The sequence below is a fragment of the Choloepus didactylus genome, chromosome 22, assembly GCF_015220235.1.
Source record: "Choloepus didactylus isolate mChoDid1 chromosome 22, mChoDid1.pri, whole genome shotgun sequence".
In the NCBI taxonomy this organism is placed as follows: Eukaryota; Metazoa; Chordata; class Mammalia; order Pilosa; family Megalonychidae; genus Choloepus; species Choloepus didactylus.
In genome coordinates, this window is record NC_051328.1 from 3,019,489 (window position 1) to 3,042,754 (window position 23,266).

At 43.3% G+C, this 23,266-nt stretch overlaps 1 pseudogene; it reads left to right on the forward strand.

Moving 5' to 3' along the window:
• The first annotated feature begins 13,212 nt into the window (after nt 1–13,212).
• On the forward strand, nt 13,213–21,076 carry LOC119519054 (annotated as a pseudogene).
• The last annotated feature ends 2,190 nt before the right edge of the window (nt 21,077–23,266 follow it).

Here is a 23,266-nt window from a genome sequence, read left to right on the forward strand (position 1 = left end):
TTGGATGTATTTGTCCCCCAAAACACCAAGTCTTTGATGCAGTTTTGTGAGGGCAGATGTATTAGTGTTGATTAGGTTGGAACCTATTGACTGAGTGTTTCCATGGAGATGTGACTCAATCAGCTGTGGGCAAGACTTTCGATTGGATAATTTCCATGGACGTGTTATCCCACCCATTCAGGGTGGGTCTGAATTAAATCATTAAGAGCCATATATAACAGCTCAGACAGAAGGAGCTCACTGCTGCATACTAGAGAGGTACATCCTGGGGAGAAAGTCATTTTGAAACCAGAACTCCGGAGCAGACACCAGCCATGTGCCTTCCCAGCTAACAGGTTTTCCGGATGCTATTGGCCATCCTACAGTGAAGGTACCTGATTGTTGATGCCTTACCTTGGATACTTTATGGCCTTAAGACTGTAACTATGAAACCAAATAAACCCCCTTTATAAAAGCCAATCCATTTCTGGTGTTTTGCATAATGACAGCATTAGCAAACTGGAACAGTTCCCAGTTCCCACTGAGCATATAGATTTGATGACAGAGACAGTGGGGCTTGTTAATATCTCTTTATCCAGGAATTACTTTTTAAGAGTCATGAATTCAAAACAAACACCTAGATTTGGTTCAAGTCATGCCATTTGTGTGCCATGAGCAGTAGGTGATGACACGGGCTCTCCAAGCTATGCCCCTGCCCTGATCCTTGTGAAGCTGGAAGTCCTGCTGGACACTGCAGGGGATAGTCAGGCCCCAGAGGGACCCAAGAGGAAGCCTTTCTGGGAGCAGCTCTCCCATGTTCTAAGCAGCTTCCTAAGCATACAGAAGCTGGCTACAGCGGGTCTTTTTTCAAACAGTGGGAGGTATGCTGAGCTGAATGGTTCTTTTGAACCCAGAGGTCCAGAGCCTGACGATTCAGGGCTGCTTGGAAGCACGTGTCTTCTGTAAGGGAGAGAACCTTTTAGTTTCTCATTACAGTCCGTGGTACTCACCCCCTGCATCCACACACAACCATTAAAAAGAACAGTAATGGGAACTGGTTGTCAAGATATTTTTCTTGCCTCCCTAGGAGGGAAATGCTGTTGTGCAGTCTAGAACCCTTGAAGGAAATCACGGTCAAATTGTAGGACTTAAACCATACTGATTCTGCTTCTGACATAATATTCTTCTTCCTTCTCCCTGTAATACTCCAAATAACATCTGGGCTCCTCCACTGGCAGAGTATGGGAGGGTCACTTTCCACCCCTAATCTGACTCTACAAACTATCCAGTTTCAGGCTAACACAAGTCCCACAGTGTGCTTCCTTCTGTCCATTGGAGAAAATTAAATGTGTATAAACACCATGTTCCTCTTGTAAATAAGCCTTCAATGGCTTCCTATTGTCTGCCACTTTGAATCAGTCCAGGTTACTCATGGTCCTCAAAGCCATAGATGTGGTCCCTTCATCTGAAATGCACTTGGAATTCTTTCCTATTCATTCCTTCCATCCTTGTGTCCCACGCTCTTCCTGGACTCTTGAAGTAATACTAATCTCAGCCTCTGAATGCCCAAGGTTGCCAGGTAATTCCATACAACTATGGACTATCCACTGATGCATTCATTATTTCATGAGATCAATGCCTTCCTTAGATGAAGTATAAATCTTCTGAAGTCCAGCACTCAATAAGGGCTAAATAAATTGGGTGTCTTCACCTAGTACCCATCACAGTGCAGAACATACAGCAGAAGCTAAATAAATGCTTGCTGACTGAAAGAAAAGTGAGTGGATAATAAATATTTAATATGAATGAGGATTTGCCCAAAGGGAGATGGTAATTGTCTGGGTGCCTGAAAATAAGAAAGGGACTAGGGCTGTTTTGGCAGTTTTATATATGACTGTGCAGTGAGACTTAGAGAAATACAGTAAAACTGTACATGCTTAACTCATCTAGAAAATGGAAGTTAAAAAATTGTACACTAGACATTTATGAAAGCAGCTGATGAATGACTAGTCATTTAAAAGCAGAAAGCTGAGAATTCCAACTTGGCTTTGTAAAAATAGCTTTAGAGTCACATTCTGAAACTGGAAGGTTTTATGCAAATTAATAATACAAGTGATTTTTCAACTTCTATTGAACAGGGAAGTAAATAACTGGAACTAGCAGAGTCAGCAGTTAAGTGGTTCTCTCAAATGCATCAAGAACAGTGCCATTAATTTTCTCTGTTATGGAGATGGTGGATGATCCCACCACAATTCCTTCTAGTTTTGGCCCAGTGCCCCATATCCTTGAGAGGAGTTTAGTTGGATGCTATTTGATTGAAATACATTATGCCGGTGAAATTTTCCTTAGTTCTTTAATTGAGAAGAGACCCAAGACAGTAGAATTAATTGGGGCAAACACCCATCTTTAGTTGCCTTGCTCTGCCATTAACTAAAGAAAACATGTGCTTGTCCTTAGGTCTCTCTTGGCTCCCCTCCCCTCATCCAGCAACTACTGGAAAACTAGTAGTTAACTCTGCACACCTCAGTCATTGTGAAAAAAAAATTCAAAAGATGGGAAGTTATAGTGAAAAATATTATAACATAATTATTGAAGATTGCTTGGCATAAGACAACAGGTCTGCATGGTAGTTAGTCTATTAAACAATGTATAAATAAAGTTTTAAACACATACAGGCATTAGACTGTTGTACATATTGTATATACGGGAGCCTGACTTAAAATGCCCATGTTAGTATTGGAACAGTGACCACACAGCACAGCAGGCATGGCCTCAGGGGCCTTTGGCACACCTCAGAGCTGCCATACAGGCCCTAAGTCCACATGGATCTTGGCCAACTCCTTCCAACACTGATAATTCACCATAGCAGTCACCTATTCAAGGACCTTGCACAGCCATCATCCCATTTTATCCTCACAACCACTGAGTCCCTGCTCTGTGTCCTATGTGGTTTCACTCCTAGCGCTGTGGCCCAGTGCCCATCTCAGTCCTTACACCAGCTTGACCACCCTGGAGCTGCGCCACAGGCCCTTCCACCTCGGACAGGAGCTGGGGGGACAACCGCCTCCCTCGAAGTTTAGGCCTGAGGCTTTGTGACTGGCATAGCCAGTGGTGGGCATCTCCTCTTCTGCCCGTGTTCCTTTCGGGGCCCATTTGTTGCCTTTGGGAAAATGATGTCTCGAGGTGACCTGAGCCCCTTTTCTCTGGTGTGGTGTAGTAGTCCTGACCTTCCTTTTGCTGCTGGTTGTGTCTCAGTTGGCCTGTCCATGGGGCTTAGTCATTTATTATCTCCCTGAAAAAGTGAAAGAGAATCTCAACTCTGAAGAGCAGAAGAAATGGTGAAAGGCTGTTGTGATGTTTAGAGCATAAGCTGAGATCTCAGATGTGTAAGGAAAACCTTTAGGCAAGAAGTAGAAATGGGTTCTCCTTTGAGGTTCCCGGATGCCTCTGATTTCCTGTGTCCAAAAGAAGTCTTTAATGAGAATGTGAGTGTGTGTGTGTGTGTGTGTTGTATAGGGGGGAAAGGCAAGGAGAAGAACTCTAATCCCACATCCAGTGGCATGGAGAATAGCAAATGATGCCCACTAAGGCTTTTTGAGAACATCCCTGCTTCGGGTTTGGCACGAGTTCATTCCCAGCCTATAGCTAAGACCCAGGTTTGTTTCAGGCTCCACAGGGCAGGAGCAGGTTTCCCTTCTAGCTAAGTCTGACCCCTGTACCTCTGCTGGGAGCTCACCTGCACCAGTCTTCTCAAGCACTTTTACCCATCAGTCATTTCTTTTTTACTCTTCACTAGATCCTTCCTATTAGCATTAAAATTTGCTATATCTCCTCCAACTTAAACCTCCCTCCCTCACCCCACAAGGTCATTCACCCACACTATCTTTCCATTCCCTTTCACAGCCAAACTTCTCAAAAGTCATCTGCATGTGTTGTTATTTTCTTACCACTCTGTCACCAAAATGTCTTGCTAAGATCACTAATAAGTTTCATGTCACCAAGTCCAAAGGATATGTTTTAGATCTCATCTCTCAGCAGTTGTTAAACAGTCACTCCCTCCTTAAAACACCACTGTCCTTTGGCTCCCAGGTCACTTACCTTCTTCTGGTTTACACCCTTCCTCCCTTAGCAGCTCTTTCTCAGCCTGTTAACCACTCATCCTCTTAAGATGTTGGCCCTTGGCTTTACTGAAGGTCACCTTCCCTGCTCTGCAGTCCCTCCCTGTTGGTCTCACCTGTTTGCATGACATCAGTGGTCAATAGCCTACTTGCACAATAGCTCAAATCTCATCCCAGAGCTTATTCAGCTACATACGTGACAACTCAATCCAGAGGCCCTTCAACCTCAAAATATCCAATATTGAACACGTGATGATTTCTCCCCCAACTTCAAAAATCCTGTTTTTCTTCCAGTTTTCCTTCTGTAACCCATATACCCAGCTTGGAGGCACCAAATTTTGGATTCATTTTTGATGCTACCCTTCACTTCGCTCCCACAGCTAATTGCCAAGTTCTCTCCATTCTGGCCTAATAAATCTGGACTCAATCCATTCTTGTCATTTGCGCTACCCCCACCGTGATTTACGTCACCACCGTCTGCAAGGGACTCCTAACTGGTTCCTGCTTTCCCTCTTTCCTCTCACCAGTCCATCCTCCAGCCATCAGCCTGCCCGAGACAGTGCTTTGAAATGCAAATCTGAACATGATAGTGGGAGACAGAGGCAGGGACTTAAAACTTTAAGCAATAGAAAACCTATTGTTCTTAGGATAAAAGTTAAAAGCCTTTTCTTAGTTCCTTAGATTGCCCACAGAGTATTTTCTCCTGTGTTCCCTCCGCCTAGAACATCCTGCCTCCTCCGTTTCATTTCACTTCTTGTGCCCGGCTCTCTCCTACTCATCCCTCAGCTCTCAGTTTAAATGTCACTTCTCGGGAAGTCTTTTTGGAACCCTGAGACCAGAGAACACCTCCTGCTACATGCTTTACTCCATGGAAATAGAAGCAGTGATCACAATTGTCATTCAATAACTGACTAAATGATAGTTCCTTAAAACCTTACATTACCTTAAAGGGTACTGAAAATGTTTTAAAATGAATTGTGGTGATGAATGCACAGTTCTGTGAATATATGAAAAACCATTCAATTGTACATTTTAAATTGTACAGGATGTTAATTATATCTCAATAAAGCCATTTTTTAACAGTAGAGTAAAAGCTTTAGAGAGGCAGGAAACTTGTCTATCTTCCTTATCATTGAGTACCCAGTATGCAACATGGCTCCTTGCACATAGTGTGTGCTTAGTAACTATTGGTGGAAGAGGATAGAGGTAGGTTATTTAATAATAGGGCTGCCCTTCTGAGTGGGTCCAGCCTTGGAAATGTTTTGTTTCTTTCTTAGATGTAGGTGAAAGTTCAACTTTAATGTGTCTCGCCCTGATTATTAATGCCCTTAGGCCCCTATCATGATGCCAAAGGAAGGAGTGACCCTGAATTTAGAGGTATCCTCCGAGTTTTCTAGTTTCTCCCCTTAAAGCCCTCACTTGCAGTGCCAGGACAGCGCTGTCACCATCCCACACTGAGGCAGCAGCCAGATGTCTATGCGTAACTCCCTTGCACAGGGTTAACTGCAGTTCTTTGGGCAAGCAAGTGAGGAGCCCAAGTGTATAGCTGAATTAATGTTTCTATTAACATCGTTATTATTATTTTGCGTCTCGTGAACACTTTCTTTGTTGTTTAGTGCAGTTGCACAGAGGTTACCATACACATGCATGTCCTACTGATGAGTCCTGTAACCAGTAGAAATCAGTCACAGAGAGAGCCACAGAAGAGAATCCAGACTGACCATACCCCTTTCTTCCTTAAAAGCATTCACCTTTAGTTATTTTAGAATTGTTCCCAAGGGAGCCAAATACAATAGATGTGTTTGACTCCATTTGGATCCATCTCCTTCTACTTTCCTCTCTGGATCACTGATGACCACAAAATGAAGCAAAATATGCTCCAGTGAGCATGCTCACAATTTGCACTGTAACTGGAAAAACTGCCTGATTCTCTGGCTGTGCATGTGGCAGCCTAGGGCAACATCCAAATGGTAAAAAGAATGGGTAGGTAAATGGAATTCAGAAGGAGGGTCCAATTCCATTTCTCTTTTTGATCTGCAAACTCCTCTTTCCTAAGCTGTGGCATCACTGGCTTTGAAAGCACTGCCCATGCACAGACTGCTTGAGACATTATTTTAAAGACTTTCCAACTGATGCCCCTTGTGGCTTGTTTGTGTAAGATATTAATGGGGCCAGCTACAGAGCTGCATCTCTGGGTAAAAACACCCATGGGGGGATATAAATGGCTCTGGAGAATAAGAACTAGAGCCCCTAGTTTTTGGTATAAAGCAATTTCCCACAAATTACTTCTGTCTGCTGTCAAGTGCCGGCCGGGAGCTCAGGGTAGCTAGAGCTCAGCAATGGCCCTGATCCAAATGTGTGCAGAGTGATCTCTAAAGCATTGCTAGTTTGTCATAGTACCATATGCACTTGCCTGATTGCTGAGATTGTTTTTTAAATTTATTTCTAGATTTCTAATTATTTATGGCAATAAGTCACCTAACAAAGACATTCATTCATTCAGAAATACTGACTGAGCAGTAATCTAGGCATAGGGATCTAGTGGTAAGACAGTCAATGTCTCTGTTCTCAAGGTTCATGGTTAGAGAGTTATGGAGGAAGCATGGGATATTTTAAGTAAGATAAGACAAAAAAGGCATCTATGATCAGGTGACATTTGAACTAAGACATGAATGATGCAAGGAACCAGCCATGAGAAGATCTGGGAGAAGAGCAATCCAGAATGAGGGAACTGCAGATGCAAAGGCCCTGAGGCAGGATCAGGTTAGTTTTATTCATAGAAGAAAAGAAGTCCCAAGTGGCTCCACTGCTGAACCAAGGAGTCTGAGTAGGATCTGAATTTGGAGGGGACAACAGGAGCTAGATCAGGTGGGGATCCTGCAGACCTTGGCAAGGGGGTTGGCTTTTAGTCTAAATGCAGTAGGAAGACATTTGACGGTTTTACACATTGGAGTGACATGAAAGCCTTGAGATGGGGAAGAAAGACTTGGGGAGTCCTTGCAGGGTTGAAAATGAAGAGGGTCAGCCCAATGGAGAATTTGTGTAGTATCTAAGCCAACTGCCAGAGTCACTAGCTGTCAGTAAACCACCTCCCTTTGCCCCAGTTAGCCACTTGACCCTCAATTTGAGACGAGCCTTAAGAAGAGGCGGCTAAAAATCCCCTGTCCTTTGGCTGCATGTTTAGCCAGAGTCCATCTTTCCAATTCCTTGTGTCAACTTTTAATAGATTTCAGAACTCTAGTGCTTCTGTTTAATGAAAAGCCTCTCACCTTAATTAAGATGACTTGCAACCTTTGCAGAGTTAGTGCCCTAAGCTAGCTACCTCCAAAAGCTGGGCGTTGCGGCTTTCCTCCCTGCCTCCCTGTCATGGAGGTGCTGGCCAGGGCTCCTCTGCAGCATTTGTCATGGTCATCAGAGTCAGAGAATTGCCAATTAACCATGTCATCTGCTTCTGGAATCCAGTCCAAACATCATTTTCTCAAAGAGCTAAATTATAAATCTTTTACTGCTGATTGTAGATAAGAGATCAGAGAATTTCTCAAATATATTGCTCTTTTCTAGGGAGGGACTGAAAAATCCTAACACTTAAAAAATAGCAGCAACCAACAATCATGATGTTTCTCCCATGATGTGCAGGAGCAAATCTTTATGTTCTTCACAAATGGGGGTTATTGTCTGGGTCATAGTGGAGTGTGGGAGGCAAAAATGACTTTGTGATGAATTCTGGTTCTACCTTAATCTCTGCCTACTTGTGATTTCAACTTCCACTAGTGTTTTCTGGTAAGCTAACGCTGAACTATAGCTTTCTTTTCTTTAGCAAGGTCTCTTGACAGGTTGAAACTAAGGCAATAATAACGGGGGAAGGTGGGGAGGAGCTTAAAGAGCCTTTATGTTTTTGATAGATGGGTACAGTTTATTAGGGTTAGCTTTGAGTGAAGCCTGAGAATGGGGCTGGGTAATAGGAATGATAATTTTAAAATCTATTGTGCACATTAAAAATGTTAATCATCAAAGTACTTTCATAATAGTCCCTCAAAAACATGATTTTCAGGGAACCAGCAAGGAGGTTTTGGTGACTTTTAACAACACCTCTAGATTGGGAGATTGGCACAAAGGAGAGGAGAAGGACCTGGCTGATAGAACAGCAAAAAAACTTCATTTGCCTTTCCTTTCCCAGGGACATCAGGTTACGTGGAGAGAAAAGATGCTTTCTGGTGACGTGCATCTCCCAGCTAAGGAAAACAAGAAATGCTTTGGTAAGGTCTGAGAGCCTCCAGGGCCTCTCTTCCAGAAAGATCTCACCCAGCTTCCCAGTCCATGGCATGCTCCACCTTTAGTAGCCCTTTGGCTTGAAGCCATTTTCTTTAGGAGATTCTTGCTAAATGCTTGCGCGAGGCTAGTGGTACCACACCCAGTAACCACCTCTACATGGATGAATCGTGCAAACTGTCTGACAGTGGGTTTAAGGTAAATTTCCCTCCTCTTTTATCCTCCATGACCTCACATCTTGACTGCTCCAAGTACCTCTTCCCACCAGCTTTTCAAACCTGACTTTCGTCCTTCAAGCCCAGTTCACCTACGACTGTTGTATCTGATCCAATTCCTCTTCTGTTCAGAAACCTTTTTTGACTCTCAACTATTTACAGAATAAAGTCCAGACTGTTTAAACTGTATTTTGGAAAATCCCAAAGTTGTGCTCTGCAACTGACAGGCTGTCTGCTTAGGGGAGGGTCAAGCAGCCTCTTTGTTCCAGACGTAGAACAAAGGGACTGTAGAGAGGGCCGACAACCCTGTGTGTGCGGCTATGGTAGTGCTGCAGACACCAGAGATTTGTTGTTGTTCTTGTTATTTTTCATTTTTCCTTCCACAGTTCTTAGATTTGTTGAAATATTAACCTCACAAATATACCTGGTTTCCCTGTGTATTCACCCATTTCCAGGTAAATCCTGGGGAGTCAAAGGAAGAAGGTATACAAACATAGTACACTTACTCCTTCTCTACTACTGTTTGAGACTCCTCCCTGCAAAACCAGGAAAACAAGACAACTCAGTGGTTTGCTGAAAGGTAATGGACAGGAAGGTGACACTCCCTTAGATCTGGTCCCAACATCCCATCATTATTCCCCTCTCCATCCCTCTAGTTGGGTGTTTCTTACAAATCTGTGTGCTCTGCAGTGCCCAGAGGGGTGTCTCGCTCTTGTTACTCTGCTTGAGGCCCAACTGGTAAAATTCCAATCCCAACTGATATTCTCCAATGACTTGACTAGCTACCTTGCAATCATCCAGCTGCATTACTGCCCAGGGTCCACCCCGTTCTGCAAACCTGGCTTAGTCCCTTAGCTTTTTCCTTTTCAAGGTTTATACAGCCTTAGGCATGGAAAGGACTTTAACAGATTCCTGTGAGCTTTCACAGCTGTAAGACAACCAGTCCAGTTTTTCATGCCATCAATGAAGGAGATTCCCATTAACTCAGTCACAGTTCTGGTCTAACTTCTTTAGAAGGAAGAGTTTTACTCCTCTGAAGCTGGGTGAATTCTAATCTTGGCTCCACCTCTGACCTTGGTTCTATGACCTTATAAAGTCAAGTTCACCTCCCCAAGCCTTGGTTGTCTCAGTTGTAAAATGATGGTGGTAGCAGGGGAGAGATAATCTCCAAGCTCCATTCCTTAAACCCAGGGTTTTTTATCTTCATTTATGCCTTGCTGGGGAAAAACACATAACTGACCACATCCTTTCAGTAAAAGCCCTAAATGAATCTATGTAACATTTTATAGCTGTAAGATGGGCAGCACCATCCCCAGCTGGTAGATGAAAGTGACTCATAGATGGTTAATAGCAGAGGTGGGCCATGGGGGTAAGCAGCCACTAACAACAAGGACAGCTTGCCTGGCACCATCATTTAAGGAGAGTGAGTGTAACTGCACTCATGAAAATGGTGCCACCTTTGAACTGTTTTCTCTGTGCCACTCTTGGTGTTGCTGTCACACTTTGCCCTCTAATATCTTTTCATCTATGTCACACAGAACGTGAAGCAGAACAAAACAAAACAAAACACTGAAAAAGCTCCGCTTTTGTAGAATATGCTCAATCTCTTCCCCTTTGCCACCCCCCCCACTCCCATTATGCTTCTTGATGGGACTAGAACTAAAGTTCCTTCCCTCCTGGTCCAGCTACCCCTCGTGTCTCCACGAAGACTCTCAGCTCCAATCAGACCCCCTTCATCTCCATGCTGTGCGGAGGCTTTTCTGTCATTTTCTGGTTTCATGTAGAAGTTCTTTTTGCTTGTTCCAAGCTGCTCTTCTCCTAACTCTTTTCAAAGTTTCCCATGCTCCTACTGGTTTGGGGACCCTTAAACTGACAGAGATGTCACTATGCTAACATAATACCGATTTATTTTATGCATTTTGCTGTGAGATGTTGTGTTTCCCTGAGATACCTCCATGAGAAAACAGAAAATGCATTTCTCCCAGTTTTGCTGCCCTGCTTGTTTCCACTCCATTAACACAGAATGATCCACTTTGTAAACGGCCACAGCGGCCAGCCTGCCATCCTTCGCTGGGTTTCTTAGTGAGTGGGGGAGTGATGCTGCATCAATTTAATTTCATCTCTGTTCCCAATCAGATATGGCAAAGGCTGTCCCTGTGAGCCAGTGGATTGAAAGGAGTCTCTTGCATCACACCCTGTATTCAAGCTTCATCTCGTTTGAGGGGGTATTGAAAAGAAGGGAGTCAATAAAAATGAAAGCCATAGGTGATGAGAGTCCCCACTTCCTCTCAGCTCCACTTTCCTCTGCCTGCATCTCCAGCATTACCACCAGCAGACTCTTCCTCCGATGAGAGACCAATAGACCAGATTTCCTACTGGATCCCTCCTGCCCAGTTAAGTTTCAGTGGTAATTCCAATTAATTGCTGTTCTATCACCATCATGGCAAATGATCTCCAACTACTTCGTATGTCCATGTGTTGGAAGTCACTTTAGCTAAAGCTCTCAAGCTCTTCCCATAAAGGGGTTGAAAAGAGATTAAATCAAGGGAAATATAAAAATAATCACCAGCATTTACTGAGTATACTCCATGTTTCCCTTGCTAAATGCTTTACATGCATTATTTCATTAATCATTATTGCAACTTTGTAAGGTAGGGGGACTATCTCCATCTTAGAGATGGAGATACTGAGGCTCAGGGAGCTCAGCAACTTGGTCCAGGTCATACAAATAGAAAGTGGTCAAACTAGAATTCAAACCGAGGTTGGTCTGCCTCTGGAGCCCATGCTCCCAAACATGTCTCACGATGTCCTCTGTGAAGAACTGGACTTGTTTACTCAAATTGTCCAACAGCATTTCTTATTCTGCATCTACTCTTCTTCCCATATCTGAGCAAATTATTTACCCACTCTGAACTTCCAGTTCCCCTGCAGGGTGGTTAAGATGAAATAAATTTAGGAGCACTTTATTTTGCCTCAGCCACAGAACAGGTGTTCAGAAAGTCTTAGTTACATTTCTCAAGAAAAGTCTATACACGGACACTGGGTTGTTACTTGTAAAGAAGTATTTGAATGCAGAGTCCCCTTTTGCAGATCACTTTATCAAATGTAAAGAATAGCCTTGCTAGAGAACGATATAGTCAGTGAAGTGAGCTGTTTCCTCTCAAAGATTTATGTTTTCGTGGCCAGAGTGAGGCCACCCAGCTTGGTCAGCCCAGAGGGAGAGAAACAGATTGGAGAGGAGAGATGTGGCTTAACAATGAGGCATTGGTGAGGAGCCCCAAGCTCACCTTCTTCAGCTGAGCCGTGTCCTGTGCTGTTGGAGACCGTGCAGGAGATTAAGAACCTTTCTTCACTGCCACGCCTTACATACTAGAAGCAAATGGAAGCATCTGTGGTCAGAGCCTGTTGAAATCCTGGGACTTCCTTCTCTAATTTGATTTTTCCTTCTGGTTTTCTAGGGCCCTGTTTCATGAGAGGCTTGAGGAGTCATGCAGTATAATTGAATGATTGGTGTTCTTTAATTAAGGCAGCGAGACGCAGCGTGTGGCACATTTTGAGTTGATTATTGGATGACCAGGCAGTTATCTGCTGGAAGAAGCTTGAAGGAGAGACTCATTTTAATAATCTGCAAGGTGAAATTGCCATCTGTAAGTTGATCTGTGCTGTTAGAAGTACAGGGTCACATTTGTACATAAAAACTAGTGAGGCCCCAAATGATCACTCCTTAATCTAGCTCCATATGGGTTGTGTCTTAATGAATAATGATGACCAGCTCCTTGGTAGTGCAGGAAGTGCTCACTGCACGGAGGTAAATGATATCTTGATAAGTTTTAAGTCAGTTTGGTCTCCTTCCAGCCCTCATAGCTAGCCTTTCTAATCATGCCTAGTTTGTGCCTAGTTGAATACTTAACTAATTTTAATACTGGATTAGTCAGAACACAATTCAGGAAGCAAAAAGGAAAACATTCTTTAAAAATGACATATTCCTAGATCAAATGTAAATGACTTTTGCAGGGCATTTTGGATATTGCGCTACAATTGTATTGAAAACCAAGTGTGCAAGCATTAGGTTTTCCTTGATTTGTAAAAATAATGTCTCAGGAAACTTGGGAGTATAGATAATTATAAGAGGGAGTATGTCTAGAGTGGAAGCAAGTGCTATTTTATATGGTGATAGCTATTCATCCAGGTGGCATCCTATAGAAAGCTTTCTAGGAATGGCTATTCTCAAAAGATGCTTTTGTTGTGTGTTCCTGATTCACACATCTAGGTTGCTCTTGTCTCACTGGTAACCGCTTAGCACTTGGGACCATTTCTCTCTCTACGAGTTTACCTGTCCCAGATGGTGTCTAGTGCAAGACAATGTGAAGAAGTGACAATAATGGCATACTACACAGCTATCTCTCCTGAACCTCTCAGGAGACAGGGACGATCTGATGAGACTAATATAGCATTTATCATGTGTGTGTGTGTCAACAAAAATCCTTCTAAAGGAATATTTAATAAACAGGGCCCTCGATATCTCCATTGAGAGCTATTTTATTTCTTTTGTGGTCTTCCCTGACTTATCCAGCTCACGGGGAACTCTTCTGACTTCTGACTCTGGTACCATTTACTAGTGCACCGTCACCATGTGGCACAACATCCCCGACCTGGGCACCATGTCAGAGGCCAAACCCCACCTCATCACACACAGCCTCCCCTCCCGCCTGGGTGAGCAGGTCTCCAACATCCGCCGTTACCTGCTCCCAAACCCAAGTATGACAACTGCCAGGTCATCACTTTCGCTAACCAGGACTATGACATCTCCTTCAGGCACCACACCTTCAAGTAGACAGACCATCATGACATGGAGCTGACTGAGGTTGGACCTTGCTTCGAGCTGAAGCTGTACATGATCTGCCTGGGCACACTGGAGCAGGTGACCAGCTGACGTGGTGTGGCGCTGGCACCCGTACACCAACACCACTGTTGATGCCTTACCTTGGACACTTCATGGCCTTAAGACTGTAGCTGTGTAACCAAATAAACCCCCTTTATAAAAGTCAATCCATTTCTGGTATTTTGCAAAATGACAGCACTAGCAAACTGGAACAGATTTTGGTACCAGAGAGGTGGGGTTCTAGTGCTGCTGAGTTTGCAAATACCAAACATGTTGGAACAGCTTTTTAAATGGCTAAGGGGAAGATTCTGGGAGAATTGTGAGGAGCTTGATAGGAAAGGCCTAAATTGCTTTGAAGAGACTATTGGTGGAAAGATGGACTCTAAAGATACTTCCGATGAGGCCTTGAACAGAAATGTTGAATGTACCATTGCAAACTGGAAGGAAGGTGATCCTTGTTTTAAAGTGGCAGAGAATTTGGCAAAATTGTGTCCTGGTGTCAGATGGAAGGCAGAATTTGAAAGCGACGAGCTGGGATACTTAGCTGAGGAGATCTCCAGATTATGTGTGGAAGATATAGCCTGGCTTCTCCTTGCAGCTTATAGTAAAATGACAGTGGAAAGGGAACAAGCTGAGAAATGAACTCTTGGCAAAGAAACCAGAAGCTGATAATTTAGAAAATTCTGAGCTTTCAAGAAGTAATTTTCATGTGAGGCTTCAGTCCCATGTGAGGATTTAACCAAACATGGAAACTGACCACCATTTCGTACAAGCAAGGATTGGAGATGGAGTTATCCAGAAAGGATTTGTGGAAAGTCCTATTGTCTGATGATTTTGACCCCTATAAACGGCATGCCAAGCCTACAGAATTTTTGCAAAATCTGTATAAACAATGGTTCATTGCTGATCTGAACTGGAGGAAATGAAGAAGGAACAAATTGAAGGAAAAATTTCTTCAAAGACAGAACCATGGAGGTTGAGGTCTGGAGTCAAGATGTCTTGGGCTGGGAGAGCCGAGTGACCAGTGCACGTAGGAAGGGTGAGTTTGCCCTGGAGGAAGAGAGTGGGCCTTCCGCCTGGACGCTCTGGAAGAGTGCTACGACCCCAGGTCTCAGAGAGGGTAGAGCACATTCCCCAGGGATTGGGGAGAGCCTGGCCACCACCCCACTGTTTGGAGAGGAGAGAGACTTTGCCTCAGAGAGGCAGAGTCCAGGTGGCCAAAGTGGTGGTCTCCCGAATGTGTGGATATGTTGGAGCACTCACCCCAGTGTTTGGAGAGAAAAGGGCTGCTGCAAAGCCCCTTGGAGAGGGTTGGAATGCTGCTTTCTCAAGCTCCAATGATACAACATCATTAGATAAATGACTCTTTGGACTTTGAAATCTAATGAAGTTTGCCCTGCAGGTTTTAGGAATTGTTTTGGTCCTGAGAACCCTGTTTTCCTTTCAGTTTCTCCTTATGGCAATGGGAATGTTTACCCTATGACTATCCCTCCTTTGTATATTGGCAGCAGATAACTTACTTCACAGGTCCACAGCCAGAGTAGAATTTTGCTTTAGGACAAAACCACACATGTGACTGATTTTGATGGGATCTCGTACTTAACTATTGTTACTGAAATGCTTTAAGTTTCTGTGATATTGTGATGGCATGAATGTATTTGGTATATGGAAAGATCACATTTTTCTGGGGTCCAGGGGGTGGAATGTGTCAGTTTGGCTGTATTATGTCCCCCAGAAAAAGCCATGTTCTTTGATGCAATCTTGTGGGGGCAGATGTATTCATGTTGGTATCTTTGGATTAGGTTGTTTCCATGGAGATGTGACCCACCCAACTGTGAGTGACACCTTTGGTTAGGATGTGACCTCTGATTGAATGTTGCCATGGAGGTGTGGCCCCGCCCATTCAGTGTTGACCTTGATTAGTTCACTGGAGTCTTATAAAGGCTCACAAATAGAAGGACCTCAGAGCTACAGCTGAGAGAGACATTTTGGAAGATGGCTGTTGGAAGCTGACATTCTGGAGAATGCCATTTTGAAAAGCAACCTGGGAGCAAGCAGATGCCAGCCACGTGCTTTCCCAGCTAACAGAGGTTTTCTGGACGCCATTGGCCATCCTCCAGTGAAGGTACCCGATTGTTGATGGCTTACCTTGGACACTTTATGGCCTTAAGACTGTAATTGTGTAACCAAATAAACCCCCTTTATCAAAGCCAAGCCATTTCTGGTGTTGTGCAAAACGGCAGCTTTAGCAAACTGGAACAACCACATACAAGACTTGAGTGCTGAGTGAGCCCACTCACTGGTCAGGGCATGGACTTCGAACTGGGAGGTGGGGCTGACACACATGGGCACCCAGGACTGAGAGTGTAGGGTCCATGGTGAGGATAGAGGGGCCAGAATAAACCTTCTGTCACACCAGAAAAAAAAATTACTACCACAACTCTTGGTAGTATTGATCTATACACCATTGTTCTCAGGTGAGTCCATCTTGTCTCCTCAACCAGACTGCCAGCTATATAGAAGATGCCTTCTTTATCCCACATAATGCCAAGGACAGAGATCCATATAGATGACATGCATTTAGCCTGCTGGCCTCACTATTTGGAGGAAAAGGCAAGCTATTCTATTTATTTGGATGTGAGGCCGATATAAGATTGGGTTTCTCAGTATGAATCTTGTAAATCTATGGGCTGCTCCTTATCATATACAGCCTCCAGCCTTCATCAAGGACCACAATGGCCTTAAAATAGGATTATATGACTTTTTTTCCCTTCTTGGAAGATGAGTGAGCTGCAAAGACAGGAAGAGTTTCTGGAAATCTGGCTCTCTCCCTGTGGAGAGTGAGCAGAACACTTTTCTTTAAAACTGCCTACTGTCCAATGACTGAGCACACCCCTGCTTTGTTAGAGGAGGAAGGGGATAGCTGACTTGTTTTCTTTTTTTTTCTTTTGCCATTTGAGCTAAATTTTAAACTGATTTTCAGAACTAGCAAGAATATTGAAAGAAGTTTCTTCTTAAGCAGTTCAATTTTCTTAGAAAATATGCAGAAAGTCCAAGGACATATAATGCTGCTATCTTTTGGGAAATCATATTAAATTGTAATAAATAAATATATATATATATAAAATAAATAAATAAAATCCATATATTTTGTGTTGTTCTTAACATGAACCATTGTTCACATTTAAATTTTGTCTTCAAATTAAGATGCTCAATAATATTGGGATAGAAGTATGAAAGGATCCGTAATGGAGATAGAATTAGGGAATAGATAGGAAATCACTCTTAGGTGTTCCATTCAGCTGGCCCCACTTTTGCTCAGCTCCCTGAACTAGCAAAGTTAACACAGCAGCCCCAATATGGCACAATGGAGAAGCAAAATCAACAAGAGTGCCTTGTCATTCTTTCCCTAGTCTTCCCTAATTTAGCTTAACTATTTTCTAGGTATTTCTTTGAACTCTATTTCTTTGGAACTTTAATGAATAAATTGAAGTTTCCTAGAAGTTCCGTAACTGGATACACCAGTCAGCTATTGTCTATGTAACCAATTACCCCAAAATTTAGAGATTTAAAACAGCAAGCATTTATTTAACTTATGATTTTGTGGACTGGCTAGGTGATTGTTCTGGTCTTGGCTTGCACATGCGTCTTTGGTCAGCTGGTGGTCAGGAAGGAGATTATGCTGCTGATGGCTGGGCTTTCTCAAATGCTGATTGGCAGCTGGCTGTCAGCTGGTCTAGGAAGGGCTCGGGTCTTCTCCAAGTCCACCTAATCCAGCTTGTTCCCATTGCAGTAGCAGGGATCCAAGAGAGAGGAGCAGAATGCAAAGACTCTTGAAGCTCAGGCTCCAAACTGGCACAGTATCACTTCTGCCCATTCTGTTGGCCAAAAGGAGTCACTCAGCTAGCCCAGATTCAAAGGATGGGACAATAGCCTCTACCTCTTGCTGGAGGAAGCTGCAGAGTCACATTGCAAAGGGCATGGATGACACAGGTAGGGTAAAGAATTGTGAGGGTTTTTTTTTTTTTTTTTTTTTTTTCAATTTATCACACTGGGATCATACCAGAAGAATTTTCTTTTACACACACACATACCCACACACAGAGATACACACAAAAAGCTTGTGTTAGCTGCTATAATGCAAGCACAGTGATCAGAATGGCAAGACTAGGTGTCAGAATTTAAAAGAAGACTTTTCCTGCACCCTAATTTTAAGTGTCCATTCTCTCAAGTTTCAATCTTGGTTATTTTACTGTTGTTACTCCCTTCTCATTTGGCCACATTTTCAAAGAACTGGGGTTTTCAGATGGCCGAGATCATCTAAGATGCAGGCCTTTGCTAAGGCTGTGTATTTGGAATCCCTATACTGTGTGAGTACTTTGGGCTATAACAGCTTATTTTTCCAAGATGTTCATATTCAATATTTCTTTGTGGCATTAAAGAAATCCCTGTTTTCTAATTCAGCATCAGCAAATTTAAATTTTTTTGAAAAACTGTTCTTCTGGCAATATTTGTGGACCTTGATTTGCAACTCCTGTGAAAGTCATGAGACTCCAGAGCAGGGATCTGGAACTCAAGGGCCAAGGCTGACAAAGTCTGCGTGAACTGGTTGGGTGTCTTACCTGGGAGGCGATAGGTAGTGGTAGATCAGTAGGTCTAAAAATTTGCTGCATGTTAAAATCACCTGGGGGGATTCTTTAATGCCCAGGCTACATTCCAGGCTAATTAAAACTGAATCTCTGGGAATGGGACCTGGGTATCAGTATTTTTTAAGCCTACCTGGTAATTTCAATATGCAGCCAAGTTTATGAACAAGTGAATTAAACAAGACTTCTCAATCTTTGATGTGAAGACAAATCACCTGGTGATGAATCAGACAAATCTGATTCATCAGGTCTAGGGTGGACCTGAGATTATGGGTTATCAGTAAATTCCAGAGTGATGCCAGGGCTGCTCGTTTTGATAGCAAGAGTTTAAAGTAGAGATCTCAAACAGCCCACAGACTTTTTCTTTTTGGTGCATTGCATATTTAGACAACATTTTTTTTAAACCAAGAGATTTCTCATGAAAATTCATATTTCTGATTTTTCTGGAAGTAATGAAAGAACCTGCAACAGCAGCTCTGCACATCCACTGAATTAGTGCTGAAGAGTGACCACATCAAGGGAGGCTGTGAAATGCCTTCTCCCACCCCTGTTTATGAATAGGATAAACGTGTCTGTTACCCTTTCCATATGGACTGGCAGATCCACATCCAGCATACAAGTTCACATGTGCACACTCAGCCAAAACTCTGGAGGCAAAACCCAAGTATTAAAGTGGGAAAATGTGAAAGGAGAGGAGAAAGAGTAATGATACTGATTGCAACAGAAGCTTACTGGAGGTGTTTCAAGGGAAACATGAGTGGAGGGTGGGGGGTGGTGGTTTATTAGGATGCAAGGGGAGCTTGTGGACCTGTGTTGCAGCTGTGTTTCAGAGAAGAATGGAATTAGGAACACAGATGTCACCAGGGAGGACCCTCCATGCCTTCATCTCTGTTCCTCTATGCACAGTTTCCTCATTTTGTGTCTTTGTTTCCTCTGTTCTCCAGTCCACATGGTGAAGACATGGCTCCCTGCGGTACCTGGGTTTACATGCTATGGACCTTGCCATGCAGTCCCATTCCACATTTCTGGGGAAGGTATTACAAATTGGTGCTTATTCTTTGGTACACCTCTTACCATGTGACTGGGGATGATCTAAGAGGCTTCTGCTATACTAAGGAAAGTTACTGCAACTGTGTGTAAAGTTAAATCCTGAATGTGCTGGAAGTCCTTGTACAGAGGGAGGGCTAATGGTCTGGAACTCTGAATTGCAAGCCCAGAGAAGATCCAAAGACTCCTTCACTTGCAAGGCATCTTTGCCTTTTAAAGGAGGAGATTCAGTCCAACTATATAGACTCAACAGTTTCTCAAAAAGAAAAAAAAAAAGCATTCATGATAATAATACCTGCAAGGACAGCAGAGACTAGCTGCATTGATTTCTTCTCTCTCCAAAATATAATGCAGTGCATGAAAATTAAATCAGTCATCAACTCCTGACAGCTCACTACATGCAAACTTCTGTGTTTTGAGTGTGACCATGTGAGTGGCATTGAGTAAACAACTCACAGGAATGGTCTCTGTATGTGAGATCAGGCAAACACATCCAAGGCTACACAATACAGAGATGCACCAGCTGAATTTCAACAGGGGAGGAAACTGGGTTAAATTTGAACATGGAAAGAGAGAAGAGGAAAATGTTAATAAGCCAGGTTACTGAAGGATATGAAGAGTGATTCATGAGTGGGCATTTACTCCCCTATAATGAGATCTGGGACTATCTGTGAAAACAGTTAGCTCTGACTGTTTTAAAAAGAAGAGATAAAATGTTTAATGTGTGGCACCCTGGAGCTTGCCTTTTTTCATATTTTAAATGATAATTCTAATAAAACACCTGTAATCTGCAAGAGATCAAGTTATACACCTTCCCGTCAGAGAGTGCAATTGAAAACAATGGCACAGATGTTGTATATGCACATCATGAGGCGAGAGCAGATTTGAGGGTAAAAGGAACTGAAGTGCCTCATATAAGATGGTACGAATTCTGCCACTTGGGCCTAGGACTCACCTGTCTGACTTTAGCCAAGATGTTTCATAATGAATGGGGTCAAATTCTGTCTACCTCATAATGAAAAATATATGATAGGGCCCTTACTTGAGATTTGAGAAATATTGTACTAATAATTGCAATGAGTTTGGGGCCCAGACGACTGCTTCCTGAACATTGTCTTAAGTGTGGACCCTCTGTGGGGAGTTTACTTTGATCACAGTAATAGGCGAAAGGCCAAGGGAACAAGGGAAAACATGTCAGTAGGTAGCCAGGAAGTATGTGGACAGCTTACCCCACTTGTCCTGGGCTATACTCCTCAATTAAGCTTGACAGGGGTCCTAAGGTTTATGTATTTGTCTATCTCTGGCTCTATTAAATCTATAGGCACTGGCCATTCTCTCTCTGGTAAACTAAAAAGTGATGCCTTCTCCCAAATTATCTCTGGTTAGGTATGATTCCTACAAAGGTCTAGTTGATTCATATGGGACAGAGAGGGCAACTTCTCACTGGCTCTTTTCTATCCCTCCCATTTCTTCCCCTTTGTTCTGGAAGCATGCCCTCAGAACAATGCATTTAAATAATTCTGAGTGATACCAGAACAAAAATTTATTTTCACTGAGGCATGGCTTCATTCTACAAGGACTGCTGCTTGGAAGCCCAAATCTGAAGGCTGATTACAGAGACTCTGAAATGACCCATCTCATCAGCTGGGCTGGGCTTGGCTGGCTCCTTCCCTTAGCCAATGCTTGAGGCTCTCCACTCTATGTATCATAAACACTCCCTTTCCAATAGGCCATGCTGCCATTTCAGTTATTATGACTGCACTAACATGTGTATTAAATACTTTCTGCCTGCTCCAGGGGGGTAAACTTCAGCAGCTTCCAATTTCTGTCTTCAAACCTGGTGACTTCCAAGAAGGGAACCTCTATCTTCCTCAGATAAGAAATGGATCCTTGTACTGTTCTTCAGAAATCAAGGAGTAGAAATCACTATCTCTTTTCCTCAATGTTCATAAACTTCAAGATCCCTTTGAGTTTGGAAATAATTAATACCTTAAAAGCAGATCTAAAAAGATTTCTGTTATGCAAAAAGTCAGACTATATCACCCACATGTTCCATCTGAAAAAAATGCTAAAGAACAGACTGACCACACACAAAAAAAGACTGCAAGAAAATAGAGATCTCAAGTTGGGGCAACCCATAAAAACAGGGTGAATAACAAAATATCTAAATGGATATAGGTCGATTGGCATCAAACAAGAGAGAACAATGTCAGGATTCTTGAAAAAGACATGGTATGAGGCATGGGAATTGTAATAAGTCTCAGAAAATTTATGAAGTTGGAGGTGGGGACATAAATGAAATAAAAATAAGTTCAGGGTGGGAGGTAAATTGTGGGTAGATGGCTGAACAGGAAGCCCCAGGAATCAGTCCCTCCCCCAGAACAACAATTAAACAGGCAGGAACTGCCTGAATCAACTATTTTGAAACTCAGGAATCTCACAGAACACTGTGCAGCGTACAGGGAAGGGCAGAAGGAAGAGGCTGGTGAATTTCAGTAAGTACAGGTGAATTGCACTCTCCACACAGTGGCAACTGTCACCCATCCCCCAGTCTCACAGTGGCAGCAGTGAGGTACTCAAACCTGGCACCTGGGACAGCTTGCTGGTACCAGGGTAGGATACGAACACCTAAATCTCCAAGATCCAGGGGTGTGGGATCCCGTCGCCAAAGACTTCTCTACATCAGCTGCTTCAGATCATTGGGGGCACATCTCTGAGCGGAGCCAATGTTCCAGCCAGCCTTGGGTAAAAGCATTAGAGGAGATTAAGAAGAGTAAGCTTCTTCAAAACAACAGAAAGCTGTTAAAGGGTTGCACTTACTGGGCCAGTGCTGAATAAAGAAGCTATGACTTCAAAAAGCCATAGTATTAGCTCTAGCACCCTCCCTGGCACCTCCCTCAAACCCTCCACAGGGCAGTTTGGGGCCACTGGCACTTCAGTGTGAGTCCCTGGCCTTGTTCTGGCTGGGAGAGACTGACTTGGGAAACTCCTTTCCTGTGTTCCCCCACCTCTTAGAAATTGTCTTCTAGGCAAAAGCAGCTTGAGACAGGAAAGCAATTATACCAGTTTGTATATATTATGTCCCCCCAGAAAAAGCCATGTTCTTTGATGCAGTCTTGTGGGGCAGATGTATTAGTGTTGATCAGGTTGGAACCTTTGGATTAGGCTGTTTCCATGGAGATGTGACCCACCCAGCTGTGAGTGACATCTTTGGTTAGGGTGTGACCTCTGATTGAATGTTGCCATGGACATGTGACCCTGCCCATTCAGTGTGGGCCTTGATTAGTTCACTGGAGTCTTATAAAGGGGCTCACAAACAGAAGAACCTCAGAGCTGCAGCTTACAGAGACATTTTGAAGATGGCCGTTGAAAGCAGAGTTTTGCTGATGCTTTGGAGGTACTAGCCCAGAGTTTGCCCCAAGAAGCTGACACAGAGACATTTGAGAATGCCATTTTGAAATGTAACCTGGGAGCAAGTGGATGCCAGCCACATGCCCTCCAAGCTAACAGAGGTTTTCCAGATGCCAATGGCCATCCTCCAGTGAAGGTATCCTGTTGTTGATGCCTTACCTTGGACACTTTATGGCCTTCAGACTCTAATTTTGTAACCAAATAAACCCCCTTTATAAAAAGCCAATCCATTTCTGGTATTTTGCATAACAGCAGCATTAGCAAACCAGAAGAGCAGTGTAAGAAACAATTGAGTGGAGTGGCCTGGTACAAAGGCTCACCTTTAAATCAGGCAGAGGGACAACTGGGAGAGAGAGAAAGTCTGTTTCCTGAGGAATAGAGGAGCACTCAAATTCCTGTAAACAGGGGAACTCCTAAGGTCACTAGCAACCACAAGCCCAGGACAAGAAACAGGACCAAAAAAGACAGGGAAAGCTAGTACTTTGCATTCACCTTGGGCTGACATTCTTGAAAGGAGGGTTGAACTCTGAAGGAAAGCACCAGCCAGTGAAAGTCAATTTTCAAAGACTGTGAATAGTATATTTGCATAGGTTTGTTGGGTTTTGATAGCTCCAGGCATTCAAGAAAATCTCTGTAATATCACTACCTGAATATAAACTCAAGAAACATTCAGCTCAGGGTCTAAACCTAACAGTTTAA